Below are 20342 nucleotides of genomic sequence, written 5' to 3'. Positions count from 1 at the left end.
TCTCTGGCAACGCCAACAATGGGTTGAGAGATGTGACTATGTACATACATACAAACATTTATTATTGTTTCGACATTTGATGTTTTTATCAATTCGAAATATTCTCCCTCCCGGTGTGACAATAAAATTGTAGAATTGAATTTAAGAATATATTTCGGTGCTGATCATAGTCAATTGAAGTGTTTATGATTGAACAAGTTAGTGTGAACCAACCGAAGGTGAATAATAATAAGAAAGAACAACCCTTTGAGAAGGTGTTAGTTGCCAGACACCTTGATTTAAGGATAAACCGTGTCCAGCCACCATCCCACTACCACCAAACCCATATGGCCTCATCATCGCCGGTACAGCCGTGTCCGCATACACCCAGGAAAGCAGGTGAACGTTATACCATCCACCCCTACAAACACCTTGAATCAACTATAAAGTAAGCGTTCTCATTGGAAATTTTACCATCTCCTATGTCGAGTAAATCCTGGGGAAATATACTAACATTTCCGTTCAGATGTGCTCTCATGTTTGTTCGCAGGCATTCTCTACGTCATTCCATAATAAAGATGCCTTGAAGCATGATTTGACAATATCAGCTCGAGTTCCCTTCGCTACTACAGGCAAAGTCTGGCGAAAATCTTCTGCAAAAAGAATTGTTATACCAAAGGGTTTGTTGTTAGATCTTATGTCTTTTAATGTGCTACTGCCTCAATATGGGCTTGATTGGTCATTGTAGACTTATCCCAAACTATCAGTACAGCTTCTTGTAAAATTTTGGCCAGTGACCCATTCTTTTGAATTGAGCAAATCTATTGTTCTTGGACGGACACGCTTAGGGGCAACTTAAAAGTGGAATGGGCTGTTCGACCAGCGGATAATAGAATCGCTGCGAATCCCGAGGACGCTACTGCCAGCGCCACGTGGCCTTTAGATCTGGCATAAGCCAGAAGAAGGTTAAGTAAAAAGGTTTTTCCACAACCACCAGGAGCATCTAAGAAAAATGCTTGACCAGTTTTATTATCTATGCTGTTAACAACTTTGCCATATGTTAGTTGCTGATCCGAAACCATTTTTGGTACATTAGTTGCAAGGTAGTCAATTAAAATGTTAACGTCACATGGAAGCCTCAATGTGGTATCAAAAGGGCATTCAGTTCATTGAATGTTCCGATTTGGAGAAGGCAGCCCAAAACTCGATAACTCTTTTTCGCATAATCCTATTACTTTGTCTTCGATGTCAATTAAACCTTAAAAAAAAAGTAAAACAACTTGCTGAAACGTTAATTTTTATCAAACCCTGGTTTATCAAATCTGCAGAAATTGGAAAGAAAATCATCACAGAAGTCATTCTTGAACGTGTTCCATTGCAATTCAGCGTTTGAAGGCTGACCAAAAACTATTATAATGCAGAATAAATATCTCAGCTTTGACGGTGAATGTAAAAGAGATGCCTCAGCTAATGCATGTTTCCAATGATCGCCATTTTCCAAAAGGTTTAGCTCTCGGCAAGCGGCTTGAAAAGTGTTAAAAACTATACCATTTGCAGTCCCCAAGCTTTCGAAAGAAGTGGGCCCCGAATATTGTGTAGCAGTAAACGTATATAAAAGCATTCAGTTTGATTGGTGTGGACATTATAAACTCTACCAAGTGCCGAATCCTTTTTGATATCGGGGTTACCTTCGTAAGAAACAAATACACTATTAACTTTCAAACAAAAAGCAAATCATACTCTATTTTAAAAACAACTAATAGCGTGGCATGGCCATCTTCATAAAATTAAAACCTGATATTCAAAAAAATTGCAACAGTAATCGACGCTGTAAGCAATCTATTAATGATTAAATGTATGCAAATATTTTTCTGTTATCTTAACAGCTCGATAGATGCCGCACCGTTAAATTTGATTACATACTTAATAGAAAAGTCAAGTAACATGGACCACATTTTGGTGAATATCCCGAAAACAGGGTTTCACACGGGACTATATTTTGGTCAATACCTCAAAAACGGGATCTTATATGGGACTAATAACTACACCATGTTAAAGCACTCGTCAACACCTTTCATTTGATACCCATATTGTATGAACACGTTATAAGGTTACCCTGGTCCACATTTTGTGGGATATCTCCAGAACCTTCCCGGATTCTAAAACTTTTTTGGCCTATAACCATGTCGGGCTCAAGCAAAAACTACGTGCAAAATTGGATTTAATTCGGTCCAGCCGTTTTGGAGCTTTGCGATCCAGAAAAACGGCTTTCAAAATATATATTAGTATAGATATATATATATTGCATTGCTACGTAGCATCGAAGGCCTTCACGCTTGCAGTTGCTGCATTAGGAATATCATAAGCATTCAAATATTCTTTTGAATATAAATTACCCATATATAATAAATTTGCGAATGACGGTAACCATACGAATTCATACAAAATGTTTAAGAGAGATCGCAACAAAAATTAGTTAAGCTACAATTTGGGTTCAAACCACGTCATACAACTCTCTCTCAAACATGTTCCATCGTTCTCATTCCTTACAATTTATATTTGTCGGATGTTTGAGAGGTTGCTGTACACGAACAACAACATAGGCATATGTCGATGATCGCTAGTTACATATTCACGTTGATAATTATTATATGAAAAATGATTATGAAAATCTCATGGATATTTTAAATTTAACTTTTTTGTTTTACACAGTGGGTATAAAACCAAATGGGACTAAATCTAGGTATTATTTTATTTTAACTGAATAATCCTCCATTGATTGATGTTTTAATTTGGAAATAATAATAATTTCAATTTCGCAACATCTTTCTCTCGTATACGTTCATATTAGCAACCTTACTTTTCTTTTCGGTATACTAATTTTACTAATTTTTAACTTCTTCTTCATACATTTTAGCTATATGCCAAATTTTATATTTTTATATATTTATGCAAATACTTGAGAGGATTTGTAATTCATTTATTTTGAAAATTCCCCAAGCTGGGGGGGGGGGGGGGGGGGGGGACCCGATCAAGCTGGACTTGGAGATAGGTCAAGAGTGGCCCTAGTCAGATCTCAGCAACTTTTGCAGCGTTTTAGTAGAATTATGTCTTGACGGCGAAATGCAGGGAGATGAGGGAGAGGGTTGCTTGTGTGAAACACAACATGCATATAATACAACTTTTCTGCGAGGAATTCTCGAAAGAAATCTGGCAGAATAAATAAAATACCGGAGTTTTTATATTTTTGTTTAAACTGATATAGAACTAAAAAAAGGGGGAAATTTTTCACCGATGGGTATATGAACTTGTTTGCACACTTACCATGTAAATCTATTCAAAATTTAAAGAGTAAATATCAAGGGCTCCGACCCGAAGTTGACGGCTGCGTTTGGTGTTTTTTTGTTGATCATATATTATTAGCTCACTCGCGCTATTTAAATTATTTAGTTAACTTCACAAAGCTTTACTTGCGCTTCACTTCTAACACAAAAATAATTGATATAACCGCGACAACTTTTATAAACCTTTTAAACCATGTTACTTGTTTCAAATCTCCAGAGGAAGGAAAGATGATTTTTTCAGGAAATGGTATTAGACCCTTGCATTTCCAAGACGAGTCGATAACTCAGTTCAAAAACATATTGTTACGAATATTAGCAAAACTAAGGGGTGTTGCCATCTCTAAGCCGATGCTAAACAGTGATATCATGCATATCCATAGATCAATCATTATGTATCTACATAAACGAATCAATAATTGCGTCTACACATATGTACGTATACGAGCAGCGGAGAAGCAATGCACAAACACATGCATATATCTTATCTGAATTGCTCACAAGAGAGGGCAATAATTTGTGCAAGTATTACTCAAATGAGAAGTTATAAACCTAGTTGTGGCTGGCGATTTTGTAGCAGAAACTAACTAGTAAGTTCTGGAATGGAAAAGCCTGGAAGTATGCAATGAGAAATCAAAAAGTATAAAGGGCGCGACAGTAGAGGCGAAGGGAGAGTTTCATTTGAGCTATCAATCAGTGTGGTTGTTAAGCAAGCTAGTTGCAAAGTATAAGTGTTATTGTGAAGTACTTTAATAACGGCCATTTTTCCATTATTCAATATTGGAGTTATTTATTCAACAGTTTAGTGATTCGAACTTAGCAAAAGGTTGCAAATAAGAACATTTGCAGTAAAAATCGTTACAATATGTTTTTGACATGAGCTGTGTTACTTAGTTTTGAAGTCGGAACAGTGGTGGCAAGAAAAATAAAACTATCATTCAAAAACTAAAAGTAGCTACAAATGAAAGCGAAAAAAAAGGAAATTATATTTGCGGCTTTGTACTACGGTACACATCCCCCCACATAGAAAGTTGGTGCGGTTGAACCTAATTGCTGTCTTGGATGTCTTTGCTGTGATAGATTTCCTTTCTTCCTGTATCTACGTCTTCCAACTCGTACATACAATTTCCTTTAATAGCAAGCGCTCTACTCTTCACAAATTTGAAAATTTCTTTGTGGCGTCGCTTAAGACAAAGTTACGACGGAATGGTGATGTTTTCGCTGATATTTCTTCGTATTAGTTTAAGATTGTCGCTTCTTTCCAGTACGGCGTCGTCCAGGGTCTTGATCTTCCTTAATAGTTCATAATCACCTACATGGGACATCATCTGCTGTATGTGTGTATGTAATGCAAAATATGGTGTTACAACGATCGTTTGGTGATATGAACTTCGAAGTGCTTCGGCAATTTCAGAGATATTCCTGTCCCAGTGTGATTGATACTTTTTAAGGTAAGCTCTTATACCTGCAATGATTGAGCGATTCACACGCTCGCTTGCATTGCGGGTCGACAATAAAGTATTAAATTGCGTGGATCTAAATTGCTTGCCATTGTCACTCATTACAAATTCAGGAGTTCCGAAAATACTAAACACGTTTTCTTGGAGGAAGTCGCATACAAATGAAGTGTTGAACTTTTTAACAGTTTTTAAAAGGGGAAACTTTGTCAAATGGTCTAATACAATGAATATTCCTATGTTTCCTTGCTTGGATCTAGGGTAAGGTCCAAGAAAGTCTACATACAATTTCTGAAACGGTCTTTGTACCGTGTATTGGGCGGATATTGGTGGTCTTAGCGTAACATTGGGCGATTTGCTTTGTTTGCAAGTTTCACATCGGCTGACGTAGCTCTTGACATCAACTGTCATATTTGGCCAATACAAATTATTTCGCAATCGCTCCAATGTTTTCGCAATCCCACCATGGCATTTATTTGGCGGACAGTGGGCGCTTTCTATGACACTCGGAACTAGAGATTTGGGAATCCAAAGCTTTCAATTAAACGATTCCCTTTCCGGATTGCCATCAGCATGTTCGGTCCTTTTATAAAGGAGGTTGTCGATTACCTGTAGATCAGGCAGTCATTCTCACGGACACGACTTAGCAATTTTTGATAATCTTCGGACAAACACTCGGACGACTGTAAATCAACTAATGGACGGATCTCAATTTCACGGACTTCACCTACTTCCTCGAAATTTTGTCGTGACAGAAAATCAGGTACCACATTGAGTGAACCTTTCCTATGCTCAATATTAAATTTAAAACCTTGCAATTTGAGAGACCACCGCGCTAGTCGGCTGGATAAGTCAGTGTGTCGCATAAGCCACTGCAAGCTAGCATGGTCAGTAACTATAGTGAACTCTTGTCCCTCTACATAGGCTCAGAATTTCTTCAAGCTAAGCAAAGCTGCTAGACATTCGAGCTCGGTTACACTATAGTTACTTTGCTCTTTGTTCAACTTTTGGGAAAAGTATGCTATAGGGACGTCAATATTATCAGCATTCTTTTGGACTAATACCGCACCAACTCCTAGCTTACTGGCATCACACTGGATGATGAAAGGTTTGCTATAACCGGGACTGGCCAAAACTGGTGCTGTACAAAGTTTTCCTTTTAAAGCGCAGAAAGCTTGCTGAGCATCGTCGTTCCAGTCAAAACCTTTGGACTTCATTAATAATTTAGTAAGAGGGGTTGTCACTGCAGCAAAGTTATCCACAAATCGGTGATACCAACCCGCCATTCCCAAAAACCGTCTAACTTGTTTGACGTTTGTTGGAACCGGATATTGCGTAACAGCCGAAATCTTTTCGGGGTCGGTACGTATAGTTTCGTTGCCCAGGATATACTCCAGATATTTCACTTCCTTTATGCAAAATTTACTCTTGTTGACGTTTATGGTCAACCCAGCTTTCCTTAAATGTAGAGCAACTTCAACAAGGACGGACATATGTGTGTCAAAATCTTCTGACACAATTAACAAATCGTCTAAATAGACGAAAACTTGATCTCTTAAACTGGGTGGAATTACGCGATCCATCAAGCGACAAAGTGCTTGTGGGGCGTTACAAAGAACGAAAGGCAGGACACGGTATCGGTAAAGCGAACGATTAGGAACGGTAAACAGGTGTAATCTCGGGACTGTTCGGCTAGGGGAATTAGCCAAAAAGGCACGCCTTAAATCTACTGAATTAATGAATTTTGCCTTGGGTATTCTACTAAGAATCCCATCGATATGAGGAAGGGGATAAGCGTCCTTCACGGTAACGCTGTTTACTTTCTTTGAATCAAGAAACAGACGAACTTTACCTGGCTTTTTCACTAACACAACCGTACTAGACCATGGACTATTTGGAGCTTCCTCGATTACACCTAACTTAATCATTTCATCAATTTTGGCATGTACGAGTTTCTCGACAGCTGGTGAAATTGGGAAATAACGCTGCTTTATCGGACGGACATTGGGTTCTAGCTGAATCTCGTACTCCAATAAAGAAGTTTTTCCTAAGCCTCCTTTCTCGAAGCTAGGAAACCTGTTTTTGAATAAACTTAAATAATGCTGTTGCTCAACGTTTAACGAAAGCGAGTTCAGCTGTACAAATTGGAACTTGGTGTTTTCGCAATTGTTGCTTTGAGACCTATTTTGCTAACAAACCTCCTAAGCAAGAGACTTGCGCTCCGCTGTCTAATAGACCTAGGTGGTCGCTTTCCAACAACCTAACTTTCGCATATGGTCTTAAAAAATAATTCGCCGTCAGCTGCAGTGAACAAATTAATCTCTTTAAATTTCTTTTAGTGGTTTTGACTTTAGTCCAAAATTCTTTCATGCGCAGAGTGGAAAGCTTTATTATAATCGCTACTAAATATCCTATCGTTTAACGAAAGCGAGTTCAGCTGTACAAATTGGAACTTGGTGTTTTCGCAGTTGTTGTTTTGAGACCTCTTTTGCTAACAAACCTCCTAAGCAAGAGACTTGCGCTCCGCTGTCTAATAGACCTAGGTGGCCGCTTTCCAACAACCTAACTTTCGCATATGGTCTTAAAAAATCATTCGCCTTCAGCTGCAGAGAACAAATTACTCTCTTTAAATTTCTTTTATTGGTCTTGACTTTAGTCCAAAATTCTTTCATGCGCAGAGTGGAACGCTTTGGACTTTCATATTTATTATAATCGCTACTAAATATCCTATTCCGGACCTCATTGTATCTTTTCAAACGTTCATCATACGGTATTATTTGCTTTCTTAAGGATGTTGTCAAAAACTGTGAGTCAGTATACTTTACGCTACGCAGCCAGTTTTAAACTGAAAGAAAAAGACTCGTAAAATCAACCGAAATACGGGTCAATTCAACCGAAATTTCTGTTAATTTTTATCCATCGCAACAAGATGTTGAATCAACTGCGCACAAATCGTTGATTCGTAATTGACCGTTTTAGTAGTCAAATGAACAAAAAAAGTTGTAGCGACAGCTTTGTACGAAAGTACCTATGTTGCCATATACGTAAATAAATAAATAAATGTAAGGCGCGATAACCTCCGAAGATATCTAAGGCCGAGCTTCTCTTCCAATTTGCGTCGTGCTCATCTGGATTTTCCCTACAAATTGGCCGGACGGGACCTACATGTTTTATGCCGACTCCTAACGGCATCTGCACGGCAGATGAGTTTTCACTGACAGCTTTTCATGGCAGAAGTACACTCGGAGCGCTTGCCAAACACTGCCGAGGGGCGACCCCGCTTAGAAAAATGTTCTTCTAATTGAAAAACTTTCTAAAATTTTGATGCTGCTTTGCCCGGGGTGCGAACCCAGGGCATACGGTGTGGCAGGCGGAGCACGCTACCATCACACCACTGTGGCACTTACTAACCGAACGTCAATTGGGCTACATCAAATATGCTGGCACACATTAAACATTATACACTTTATTATTTTGTTTTATTAAATGCACTTTCACCAAACTTTATATTTTATAATTTATTTAATTTATATTTTTGAACCTCGCTTTGCAAATAGAAATGAAAATAGTAGTCACAAAACTGATTCTCAATTCTTTCAGTTGCAGCTCAGCTCATTCTCATCTTCGTCTCTCGCATGTAGATGCCACTTGTAGTATAAATGTTTGACGTAACATTTTAAAAAGAGAACTTGTAAGTTATAGAAAAGTAAAGAATCAAATCGCAGGAAGGAATTCACCACTGGAGTAACTTTACATGTAATTCGGCAAGTTTAATTTTCGTAACACTTTAAGTTGAAACGATTCCCAAACAACTCAAACTTTTATTTTGTCGGAAACATCAACATTAAAAAGGAAAGTTTTTTTATTATCTTATTAGATTCGCTCGCGTGAGTGAAAATTTATAAAAACTTGAACAAAATGTTACTAACTTTTGAAAAATTCTGTTCGTTCAAGCAAAACTTTTGCAACAAGAGGGCGCAATTTTGCATTTCGCTTGGACGAGAAGTTGCAAAATTGTACCCGATAGATAGGTGTCCCGGTATCTCATAATTTTTTGCACAGTAAATTCAAAAAAGGGTTTTTTCGTTTTGTATTGATAACTGGAAAACTAGTTTTTTGTTGTTTTCCCATTTTGTGTGTTTTTTTTCGATTTGATGGCTTCTTATTTTGGTGTTTTTTTTAACAAGTGGCACCATCGTCATAAGTACAAAGTAGAGAGCGTAGTGAGCGTAAAATTCTCTTTGAAATTTGCTCATGTATTGACAGTTGATCGCCGTTGAAGTGACCCGTAAGATCAGTTGCGTTAACAGAAAAATCACTTAGATTGACCAGGAATCTGTCAATTTTACAGAATTTTGTTAACTTAAGAGCGACAATTTCTCTTCTGTTGAAATTACTAAACTAATTTGTTCCTTTGACAAAGAACTCGGTCGAATTAACCATAATTCGATCAATTTCACCGAAGCTCGGTTATGTCAATAACAACAGAACCGATTTGTTGATTTTACTAGCACCATTTCTTTCAGTGTATGTGGCGTATATATGTTGGCGTTATTATTGCTGTCTAGCGTTTGGTGTCGTTGCGAGGGGTCTGTCGAGATTCCTCGCTCGCTTTGCAGTTTCGCGGACTACACTTTGGGCATTTTGGCCGATTCGTGTTTGGTGCGCCACAGCCGTAGCAAAACACCGTACGCTCCTCAAGGCAATCGTAGTATCTATGCCCCTCTTTGTTGCAGTTCCAGCAACCAGGTTTTAATTTGGTAGCTGGCTGAGAAAAACAGCTTCTACTTGAGCAAATTCTCTTTGCGCTATTGCTTCCTCAACTAGGTCTAAGTCAAGGTAGGCTTCGTTCACTTGCCTTCTTGGTAATGGTCGAGAGCTGTTTGTTTGAGAAAAGGATGTGGTCTTAGCAATTTCGTTAGCAAGACTCTCACCTTTCAAACAGAGTTGGCGCAACTCTGCTACAGAATTAATTGGTACAAAACGAAGATGTTGCCGAAGACGTGGTCGCAAATTATGTTTTAAAATTTCAAGTAACTCTACCTCTGAAAGTGGGGTTTCAAGAGGTTCCGCGATTTTCAATATTCAAAACATTCATTTTAACCCTGCTTTCGAGCCCGAATCGATTCTTTAATTTTGAAGTCATTCTTATGTTGTTGAAAATTTGTTCTTAACGCTTGGCAAAGAGCTGGCCAGGTGACACGTTCGACAGATCTACGGTATCGCCAGTACCAGTCTTTGGCTTCATTGATAAAAAGGCTTTGTATGTGTTCACGCAAAAGGTTGAAATTGCCGTTAAGCGAATCGATAACTAACAATTCTATTCTCAATAAGAAACTATCGGGTAATACCGCGTGACGTACCATCAAACTTTACGTCCCAACTTGAAATTAATTGGGCTATTCTACCCATGTACGGCACGGTCGAGATATCACTTAGCCGTATTTGGTCAATTTGGTTATGAAAATTTGTATTGGTATTATTTGGCAATGGAGGTACATCTCTAGGCCACACTGGAGTATACCTATTTGGTGGGTGTTTAGTTGTGGACAAATTAGCTGGTTGGCTGATGTCATTGCCTACAGGGACTGCTTGTGTAGGGGTAATATTTAACCGTTCTAAAAATTGATAAAGTATTTTCTATCCGCTGTTCTACCATTTGCGATACGCGATTCTCTAAATCTTCAAAAACAGTTTCTGACCTCGCTGATACAATAGCCGAGACCATATTCCTAATACGAGCTTCGTCATTATTTACTGGTGGTACGTCACTACCATGTGCTCCTTCAGCTGACAAATTATTGGCATTTTCGGATCTTTGTTGCAGCTCATGCTGCTCTTCCCTATGGGACTTTTGCAGGTTTCCACTCCCACTGGTATTACCCGAGCTATCTTGAAACATAGTCACTGACCTAGTATTAACTCCTGTATTCTGGCTAAACTCCCTACTGCGGAAAGGAGCTCTACACAGTCGGCAGGAAGAATTATTTTTAAGCCACGACAACAGGCACCTCCTATGGAAACGGCGATCACACGCGGTAGTGTCCCGATTGGCAAACGATTTTCTACAAACGAAACAACTACCTTGCAAAGGAGTGTGTTCGTCACTGTGACGTAATGGCATATTTCCAAAATTAAAACAAGTAAAAGAAAAGTATTTTTTTATACTTGCAGTCGCAACAAAATGTATGAAAACCTTCAAAGTATGGAGTGTTAAAAGTTATGTAACGGAAAAAAAATTTGTTTGAATGCAAAAAATATCAAAATATTAGAAACTATTTCGCTTGGTATTCAACGCAAAAAAATATTTACCAAAAAAAAAAACAAAAATCATCAAATTCTTGGTTTGAGACCATAGGAGTCTCTGTAGTGGTAATGTGGCATAAAGGTTAAATTCGGCATATAGTCATATTGTGCTGTGACATGCAACATTTTGAGAAAGAAAGATCGGTTGTGACTTATTTGATTTCAACTCACAAATTTCGACACATTCACAATCTTTCTCAAATAAATTAAATTAAAATTATAAAAAAAGTAAAAAATTGAGGTGGCATCTCGACGATGAGTTTGAGATGTACTAACTAATTAAAACTTTCATATATTTTTCTATTGGATTGTAGCAAACGTGAACGCCTGGTAAGCCAATTGGCATTTAGCCTTAACGACAAAAATTCCCAAAAAGCGTATAACGCATTTTTGCAACACACCCAAAACAGGTGCTATGCTCAAATAATTCCCTAAACACGAAGTTTTAACGCGACACGCATCTCAAGGCATCTAGCCTATAGGATGGTGAATTCCAGCGGAAATTCTTCGCATCCATACAAAACTGTTTGAACCCAACAATAGTCGAAAACAAAAATCCAACAAAAATTAAAAAATGTTAATCTAATAAAAAAAAATTCCAAAAGCAGACAGACTATTTGATCAAGGAGTGAATCATACATTTGAAGCCAATATTTGACAAAAGCACACAAAAGTTGCTTTCCTCTATCGGGCTACACGTTGGACGCCATTTTATCTGTTATGATCTGAGGATCACGTTAAGGAATCCACGAGGCTGAAGCTCCGGGCCTAAACGCCAGTGCAAACGCCGTGGTCATTGCACGTTGCTACAAGCACTGCTGCTCTTTTGTCCTTGAATGTGCCTGTTGCACACTCAGTCAATGGATATCATAACAGATAAAATGGCGCCCAACGTGTAGCTCGATAGAGGAAAGCAACTTTTGTGTGCTTTTGTCAAATATTGGCTTCACATGGATGATTTCCACCTTGAATCAAATACTCTGTCTGCTTTTGAAATTTTTTTTATTAGATTAAAATTTTTTAATTTTTGTTGGATTTTTTTTTCGACTATTGTTGGGTTTTTTAATTTTTTGTTTCGATTGTTGTTGTACCAACCTCTTTGAAGTATGGGATTTTCCCGACGACATGGAAAGAATCCTTTCTCATCCCTCTCCATAAAAGTGCATTAAGTCATCCTTTGAAAACTATCATGGCATAGTTAGACTGTCCGCTATTCCTAAGTTGTTCGAATCAATCGTTACAAATCACCTAACATTTTCGATTTCAACATTAATTGCAAGTTCTCAGCATGGGTTTTGTAAGGTCAAATCAACCATAAGTATGTGTGTTTCGCGTAGGAATTTACAACCAGTTTCTTACACAATTAACAACCAAAACCTTGAAAGTGTTAATGCTTTTGTTGACTTGGGAGTTACAATGAACTGCAAACTTAGCTTCAACTCTCATGTCAATTGAGCTAAAGGTGTTTTAGCATTTGTGAAAAGGTGGTCAAAAGAGTTTAGCGGCCCCTACGTTACGAAACCCCTCTTCGCAACATTGGTTAGACAAACCAGAAGTTGTTCTTTTGTATAGTAAATGTACTACAAAAAACATCGGTACTGGCCTCGGGATAGCTAAAGAGCAGATCAAATGAATGAATGAACAGATTCATTAGATAGTTAAAATCATTCAGTAACTAATTACACTAGTCTACAAGAGAAATTACTTTGAAGTCTAACTATTTAATTTCGATGTATTATGGCCCCCTAAGTACAAAAACACCCAACATTTAAAATTCTAAGGATACAATTTTTTTTTCTAAATTCACGAATTTTCACAGAGGTCTTTCCATTTATTTAATCATATCTTGGAAATTACTTATCTAAATTCGTTGAGAGAAACACCAGTGGATTCTTCGTAAAATTTTCTTCAAGTCTTGATAAGAAAATTATTTTATATGATCGACGGTTGTGGAATTATTCACATAAAAATGTAAAAAAATTTTTTTTTTGCAAAATCGAACATTTTTTTATTTTTCAAAAATTCATAAAAAATTGAAGGTTTTAAAAAGTTACCATTTTTTCACGGTCTTAAAGCTAAACATTATAAATAATTGAAACCTTATTTCGTGAAAATACATGAATAAATGTTGGTTTTATTGACAATAAAGTGAAAATACCCAATTTAGCGAAAATTTTGCATATCAAGCCTATTATTGTTTTTGACAAACAAATTATTTAGGTATGACATTTTGCGCAACTTTGTCTTTTTAAAGCTTACTACGGGCATCGCCAGAAATGAACAAACTCCATAATGACACTCAAGAAATTTTTCCCCGTCAATTTTTCTTAAGGCAAAACGCAGATCATAAGAAAAAATGCCTCATACTGTATGGAAAATTTAAGTTGCCAACGCGGGTTTTCGTAAGAAAGAAGTATGGTCATATATATTTGTTATCAAATATATGCAACTTTTTCCTTGAGGCATTTCTTGCGATGTTCTTAGAATGCTTAAATCATAAAAACAAAAAAATCAAATTATCACTCCGTCATAGAAACTGTTATACCTACCTACTGAACATCCCAGCCTGCACAGGCCATTTCCCATAGCATATGAAGTTTTTTTGAAAACCCCGTTTTTTCAAACCCCCTCGCAGGTAGTGGTTAAAAAATTTACAGACTCATTAGATGCCTGCCCTGTATGGTATATTGTCGCCGATTGTGACAAACTTAACGAAAAAACAAATATACATACTTTTGAAAATCGAAGTGGCCTGCGACTATTTAAAGTAATTCATTTAGTTCATTCAATGTTATTTAGCTAGCATTCCTGATCGCGAAAAGTCAAGTTGTCAACAATAGCAAAAAACTATTAATTGGTTAGTGAATTAAAAAAAAATTAATAATAAGAGTAGAAAATTTGTCGCAAAAATTACCCGAATATATTTTGTTATATATGTGGTCTTTACACTACAGCAAAAGGGCGGAGAAATTTCACTATTTCACTACACATTCATATGGCCAGAATCGCGAAAAGTGAAACCGGATTTTTATACTCAGTTGAGCAGAGCTCACAGAGTATATTAAGTTTGATTGGATAACGGTTGGTTGTACATATATAAAGGAATCGAGATAGATATAGATTTCCATATATCAAAATAATCAGGATCCAGAAAAAATTTGATTGAGCCATGTCCGTCCGTCCGTCCGTCCGTCCGTCCGTTAACACGATAACTTGAGTAAATTTTGAGGTATCTTGATGAAATTTGGTATGTAGGTTCCTGAGCACTCATCTCAGATCGCTATTTAAAATGAACGATATCGGACTATAACCACGCCCACTTTTTCGATATCGAAAATTTCGAAAAACCGAAAAAATGCAATAATTCATTGCCAAAGGCGGTTAAAGCGATGAAACTTGGTAGATGGGTTGACGTTATGACGCAGAATAGAAAATTAGTAAGATTTTGGACAATGGGCGTGGCACCGCCCACTTTTACAAGAAGGTAATTTAAAAGTTTTGCAAGCTGTAATTTGGCAGTCGTTGAAGATATCATGATGAAATTTGGCAGGAACGTTACTACTATTACTATATATGTGCTAAATAAAAATTAGCAAAATTGGATGAAAAACACGCCCACTTTTTAAAAAAAAAATTTTTTTAATTCAAATTTTAACAAAAAATTTAATATCTTTACTGTATATAAGTAAATTAAGTCAAAATTCAACTCCAGTAATGATATGATGCAACAAAATACAAAAAAAAGGAAATTTCAAAATGGGCGTGGCTCCGCCCATTTTCATTTAGTGTGTCTAGAATACTTTTAATGCCATAAGTCGAACAAAAATTAACCAATCCTTTTGAAATTTGGTAGGAGCATAGATTCTATGACGTTAACTGTTCTCTGTGGAAATGGGCGAAATCGGTGGAAGCCACGCCCAGTTTTTATACACAGTCCACCGTCTGTCCTTCCGCTCGGCCGTTAACACAATAACTTGAGCAAAAACCGATATATCTTTACTAAACTTAGCCCACGTACTTATCTGAACTCACTTTATCTTGGTATAAAAAATGGCCGAAATCCGACCATAACCACGCCCACTTTATCGATATCGAAAATTACGAAAAATTAAAAAAATGCCATAATTCTATACCAAATACGAAAAAAGGGATGAAACATGGTAACTGGATTGGTTTATTGACGCAAAATATAACTTTGGAAAAAACTTTGTAAAATGGGTGTGACACCTACCATATTAAGTAGAAGAAAATGAAAAAGTTCTACAAGGCGAAATCAACAGCCCTTGGAATCTTGGCAGGAATACTGTTAGTGTTATTGAATATATAAATAAATTAGCAGTACCCGACAGATGATTTTCTGGATCACCTGATCCACATTTGGTCGATATCGCGAGAACGCCTTCACATATACATCTAAGGGTCACTCGCTTTTAAAACCCTCATCAATACCTTTAATTTGATATCCATATCGTACAAACACATTCTAGAGTCAACCATGGTCCACCCTAATGGCGATATCTCAAAAAGGCGTGCACCTATAGACCTAATGCCCACTCCCTCTTAAAATGCTCAGTAACACCTTTCGTTTGATACCCATATCGTAAAAACATTCTAGAGTCACCCCTGGCCCCTGGCCCCTGGTTTTTGCTCAAGTTATTGTGTTAACGGCCGAGCGGAAGGACAGACGGTGGACTGTGTATAAAAACTGGGCGTGGCTTCCACCGATTTCGCCCATTTCCACAGAGAACAGTTAACGTCATAGAATCTATGCTCCTACCAAATTTCAAAAGGATTGGTTAATTTTTGTTCGACTTATGGCATTAAAAGTATTCTAGACACACTAAATGAAAATGGGCGGAGCCACGCCCATTTTGAAATTTCCTTTTTTTTTGTATTTTGTTGCATCATATCATTACTGGGGTTGAATTTTGACTTAATTTACTTATATACAGTAAAGATATTAAATTTTTTGTTAAAATTTGAATTAAAAAAAATTTTTTTTTAAAAAGTGGGCGTGTTTTTCATCCAATTTTGCTAATTTTTATTTAGCACATATATAGTAATAGTAGTAACGTTCCTGCCAAATTTCATCATGATATCTTCAACGACTGCCAAATTACAGCTTGCAAAACTTTTAAATTACCTTCTTGTAAAAGTGGGCGGTGCCACGCCCATTGTCCAAAATCTTACTAATTTTCTATTCTGCGTCATAACGTCAACCCATCTACCAAGTTTCATCGCTATATCTCGAAAAGGCGTCCACCTATAGACCTAATGTCCACTCCCTCTTAAAATGCTCAGTAACACCTTTCCTTTGATACCCATATCGTACAAACATTCTAGAGTCACCCCTGGCCCACCCTAATGGCGATATCTCGAAAAGGCGTCCACCTATAGACCTAATGCCCACTCCCTCTTAAAATGCTCAGTAACACCTTTCGTTTGATGCCCATATCGTACAAACATTCTAGAGTCACCCCTGGCCCACCCTAATGGCGATATCTCGAAAAGGCGTCCACCTATAGACCTAATGCCCACTCCCTCTTAAAATGCTCAGTAACACCTTTCGTTTGATACCCATATCGTACAAACATTCTAGAGTCACCCTTGGTCAACCTTTATGGCGATATCTCGAAAAGGCGTCCACCTATGGAACTGAGGATTACTCCCTTTTAAAATACTCATTACCACCTTTCATTTGATACCCATATCGTACAAACACATTCTAGAGTCACCCTGGCCCACCCTAATGGCGATATCTCGAAAAGGCGCCCACCTATAGACCTAATGCCCACTTTCTCTTAAAATGCTCAGTAACACCTTTCGTTTGATACCCATATCGTACAAACATTCTAGAGTCACCCCTGGCCCACCCTAATGGCGATATCTCGAAAAGGCGTCCACCTATAGACCTAGTGCCCACTCCCTCTTAAAATGCTCAGTAACACCTTTCGTTTGATACCCATATCGTAAAAACATTCTAGAGTCACCCTTGGTCCACCTTTATGGCGATATCTCGAAAAGGCGTCCACCTATAGAACTAAGGATTGCTCCCTTTTAAAATACTCATTACCACCTTTCATTTGATACCCATATCGTACAAACACATTCCAGAGTCACCTCTGGCCCACCCTAATGGCGATATCTCGAAAAGGCGTCCACCTATAGACCTAATGCCCACTCCCTCTTAAAACGCTCAGTAACACCTTTCATTTGATTCCCATATCGTACAACTAGAGACACCCCTGGTCCACCTTTATGGCGATATCTCGAAACGGCGTCCACCTAGGGAACTAAGGATCACTCCTTTTCAAAATACTCATTAACAGCTTTCATTTGATACCCATATCGTACAAACATATTCTAGAGTCACCCCTGGTCCACCTTTATGGGGATTTCTCGAAAATCGTTCACCTATAGAACTAAAGCCCATTCCCTTTTAAAATACTCATTATCACCTTTCATTTGATACCCATATCGTGCAAACACATTCTAGAGTCAGCCCTGGTCCACCTTTATGGCGATATCCCTAAATGGCGTCCATCCATAGAACTATGGCCTACTCTCTCTTAAAATACTCTTTAATACCTTCCATTTGATACACATGTCATACAACCACATTACAGGGTTACCCTAGGTTCATTTTCCTACATGGTGATTTTCCTTATTTTGTCTCCATAGCTCTCAACTGAGTATGTAATGTTCGGTTACACCCGAACTTAGCCTTCCTTACTTGTTTTTTTTATTTTACAAATACTGTATGAAATGTTACTTGATACGAAAGATTATTTCGTAAAATATCTAGTAACACTATATTTCAAGAAATTAAAATTGTCTGTATTTGACATTTCTTACTCTTTTAAAATTAATCTCCGAATTGAAAAAATGGAAAAAATTTCAGCATCGAAAAAAAAGGCAAATAAAATTATTTTGACCTATTTTTTCCAGAATTTTCAAGTTTTAAGGGAAGAAAATAGTATATTTGGATACTTATCACACTAGATAAGTATCCATATACCTCCGGTATGCATTTTTGGCTTAAAATATTTAGGTCACAAATTATAGTAACGTCGCAGTGCAAAAAACTATTTTTTTTTTTTGTGGCGAACTTGACCGCTGTTTTTAAAATTCACTGATATGTGTTCTTAGTATAATCCGCCATCTTTCGGTCTCATTAGAAATCATATTAATAAAATTAGGTAGCATCGAATAAAATGTGCCAATCATGTGTAACGTGGCAGTGATTTTTTTTAATAATTTAACTATGTATATTCTAACATACTAATTATAAAACCGCAAGTTCGTGTAAGTAAAGCTCAGCAAAATAAAAATTACATAGCTAAGCTTAAAAGCACCGGAAAATTTGAGGAGTATAAAAAGAAAAGAGCTGCAAGTACGAAACTTTACCGGCGAAAAAAGAAAAATGAAGAAAATGAAATGCCGCAAACAACAATAAGTAGTGTGCTCGAAAAACGACGTGAGAACATTCGGCAAAGGGTACAGAAGTTTCGTGAAAAAATGCGTACTGGGGAAAAACGGAGCAGATCAGTTTTGAGTGACACTCAATTAACAGGGTATAACTGTTCACAAACATTCGGTAAGGCGGTGAGGAAAGCAGAACGCGCATTACCCCAATCACCAACTAAGCGGAAAGCTGTCCTGACCAAAATTTTTAGTAACGTGCGTGAAGCCAACAAAATGGACATGGAGACTAGTATTCTACCACCACCGCCCCAAAAAAAGATCCACAAAAATATCTTAATGCTCAAAAAAGCTATTATAGCTTTCTATGAGCGTGATGATATTTCGCGAGTCTCACCCAGAATTCGAGATGTGAAGGAATATCTGTCCGAAAGTGGCGAGAAAATCTTGTTGCCCACTAGGCATATGGTACTAAGCTGCAGAGAAGCATGTGCACTATTTAATGAAGAGCAAGGCAACTCGGGGAAAGGTAAGTACTGTGATTTTTATTTACTGTTTAAGACCACTCCACTTTGTTAAGGAAAAACTAGGTTTAAAATTTCTTTCACCTTCCATATAGATACGTGTGGAATTACTTTTTTCCTAAGGCATCGACCGGATCATGTCAAGCTTATAAAAGAATTGCCACACAACATGTGCTTATGCTCATACCATGCTAATTTCATAGATGCCGTCTCTGCTTTACATAAATTTGTTGCCCACGTATCAGATTATGAAAATGGTTTTGTATTGCAGTTCTTGTGTGATATACCTTCAATGGGCTGCTGGTATGGCGAGTGCGTTAAATGTACTGGTATAACAGTACCGAAATTGACTGCCCTGGTGGGTGAAGCTGATCTCGATATGCAAGTATCATGGATGAAATGGACGAAAAACGATGGTGTAAATCGGACTGAAAGACGACAGAAAAGTGGAAAGCTAACTGATCTTGTTGCATATATATCTGGCTTGTCGGCGCAATTTTTAATACATAGTTTTAACAAATGCGAGCAGTCCGAAGTATTTAATGTTCATGATCGCCCAAGAGCTCTTAGTGTGAATTATGCCGTAGAAGGTCTCTTGCAAGTGGATTTTGCGGAGAATTTCGTTTGCGAAAATCAAGATGAAGTCCAAAGTGCACACTGGAATCAAAGGCAGCTTTCAATTTTTACCAGTGGCTTATATTATAACGAAACCTTCACTCCAAGGTGCTGGTATCAAACAATTTGTCACATACAAAAGACACTATTGTTCCATACTTGTATATATTGTTTAAAAATTTGCCAAGTACAGTTAGAATTTTAAAAATGTGGAGTGACGGACCATCCTCAAAATTCAAAAACAAATATATTGCAGCTTTAATTCCTCACTTTGAAGAAATATTTGGAATGAAAATTGTTTGGAATTACTTTGCAACATCACATGGCAAAGGTTGTGTAGACGGGATTGGTGCAACCATTAAAACAATCGTTCGAAAACATGTAAGAGCGGGTGATATAGTCGTCAACAATGCATCTGACTTTGTACAGGCAGTCCACATGACTCCATCAAAAATTATGATTGAAGAAGTAACAAGCAATCAAATTGAAATGATTAACGCTGAATTGCAAGTTGTAGTGCTGTTTTCAAGAGCAAAGCCCATACAAAATATTTCCAGCGCCCATCAGATACAAGTTCGCGATAATAAAATAGCTACTTTTAAGACATCCAGACAAGGATATAACTAATAACCTGTATAAATGTTTCTTTAAAATAAGATTTTTTGTGTATAGGTACTTAGAATAGCTAACCTATACAT

General features: G+C 37.4%; 1 protein-coding gene across 1 annotated transcript in view; it reads right to left on the bottom strand.

Annotated features, from left to right (window-relative positions):
• Shark (SH2 ankyrin repeat kinase) overlaps positions 1 to 20342 on the bottom strand; it is a 418475-nt gene that overhangs the window by 73134 nt on the left and 324999 nt on the right. The gene's annotated exons all lie outside the window — the stretch shown is intronic.

The sequence above is a fragment of the Eurosta solidaginis genome, chromosome 3 (genome assembly GCF_040869045.1).
Source record: "Eurosta solidaginis isolate ZX-2024a chromosome 3, ASM4086904v1, whole genome shotgun sequence".
Lineage (NCBI taxonomy): Eukaryota > Metazoa > Arthropoda > Insecta > Diptera > Tephritidae > Eurosta > Eurosta solidaginis.
Note: the sequence above shows the minus strand (reverse complement) of the source record. Positions and strands in the feature narration are given on the sequence as shown.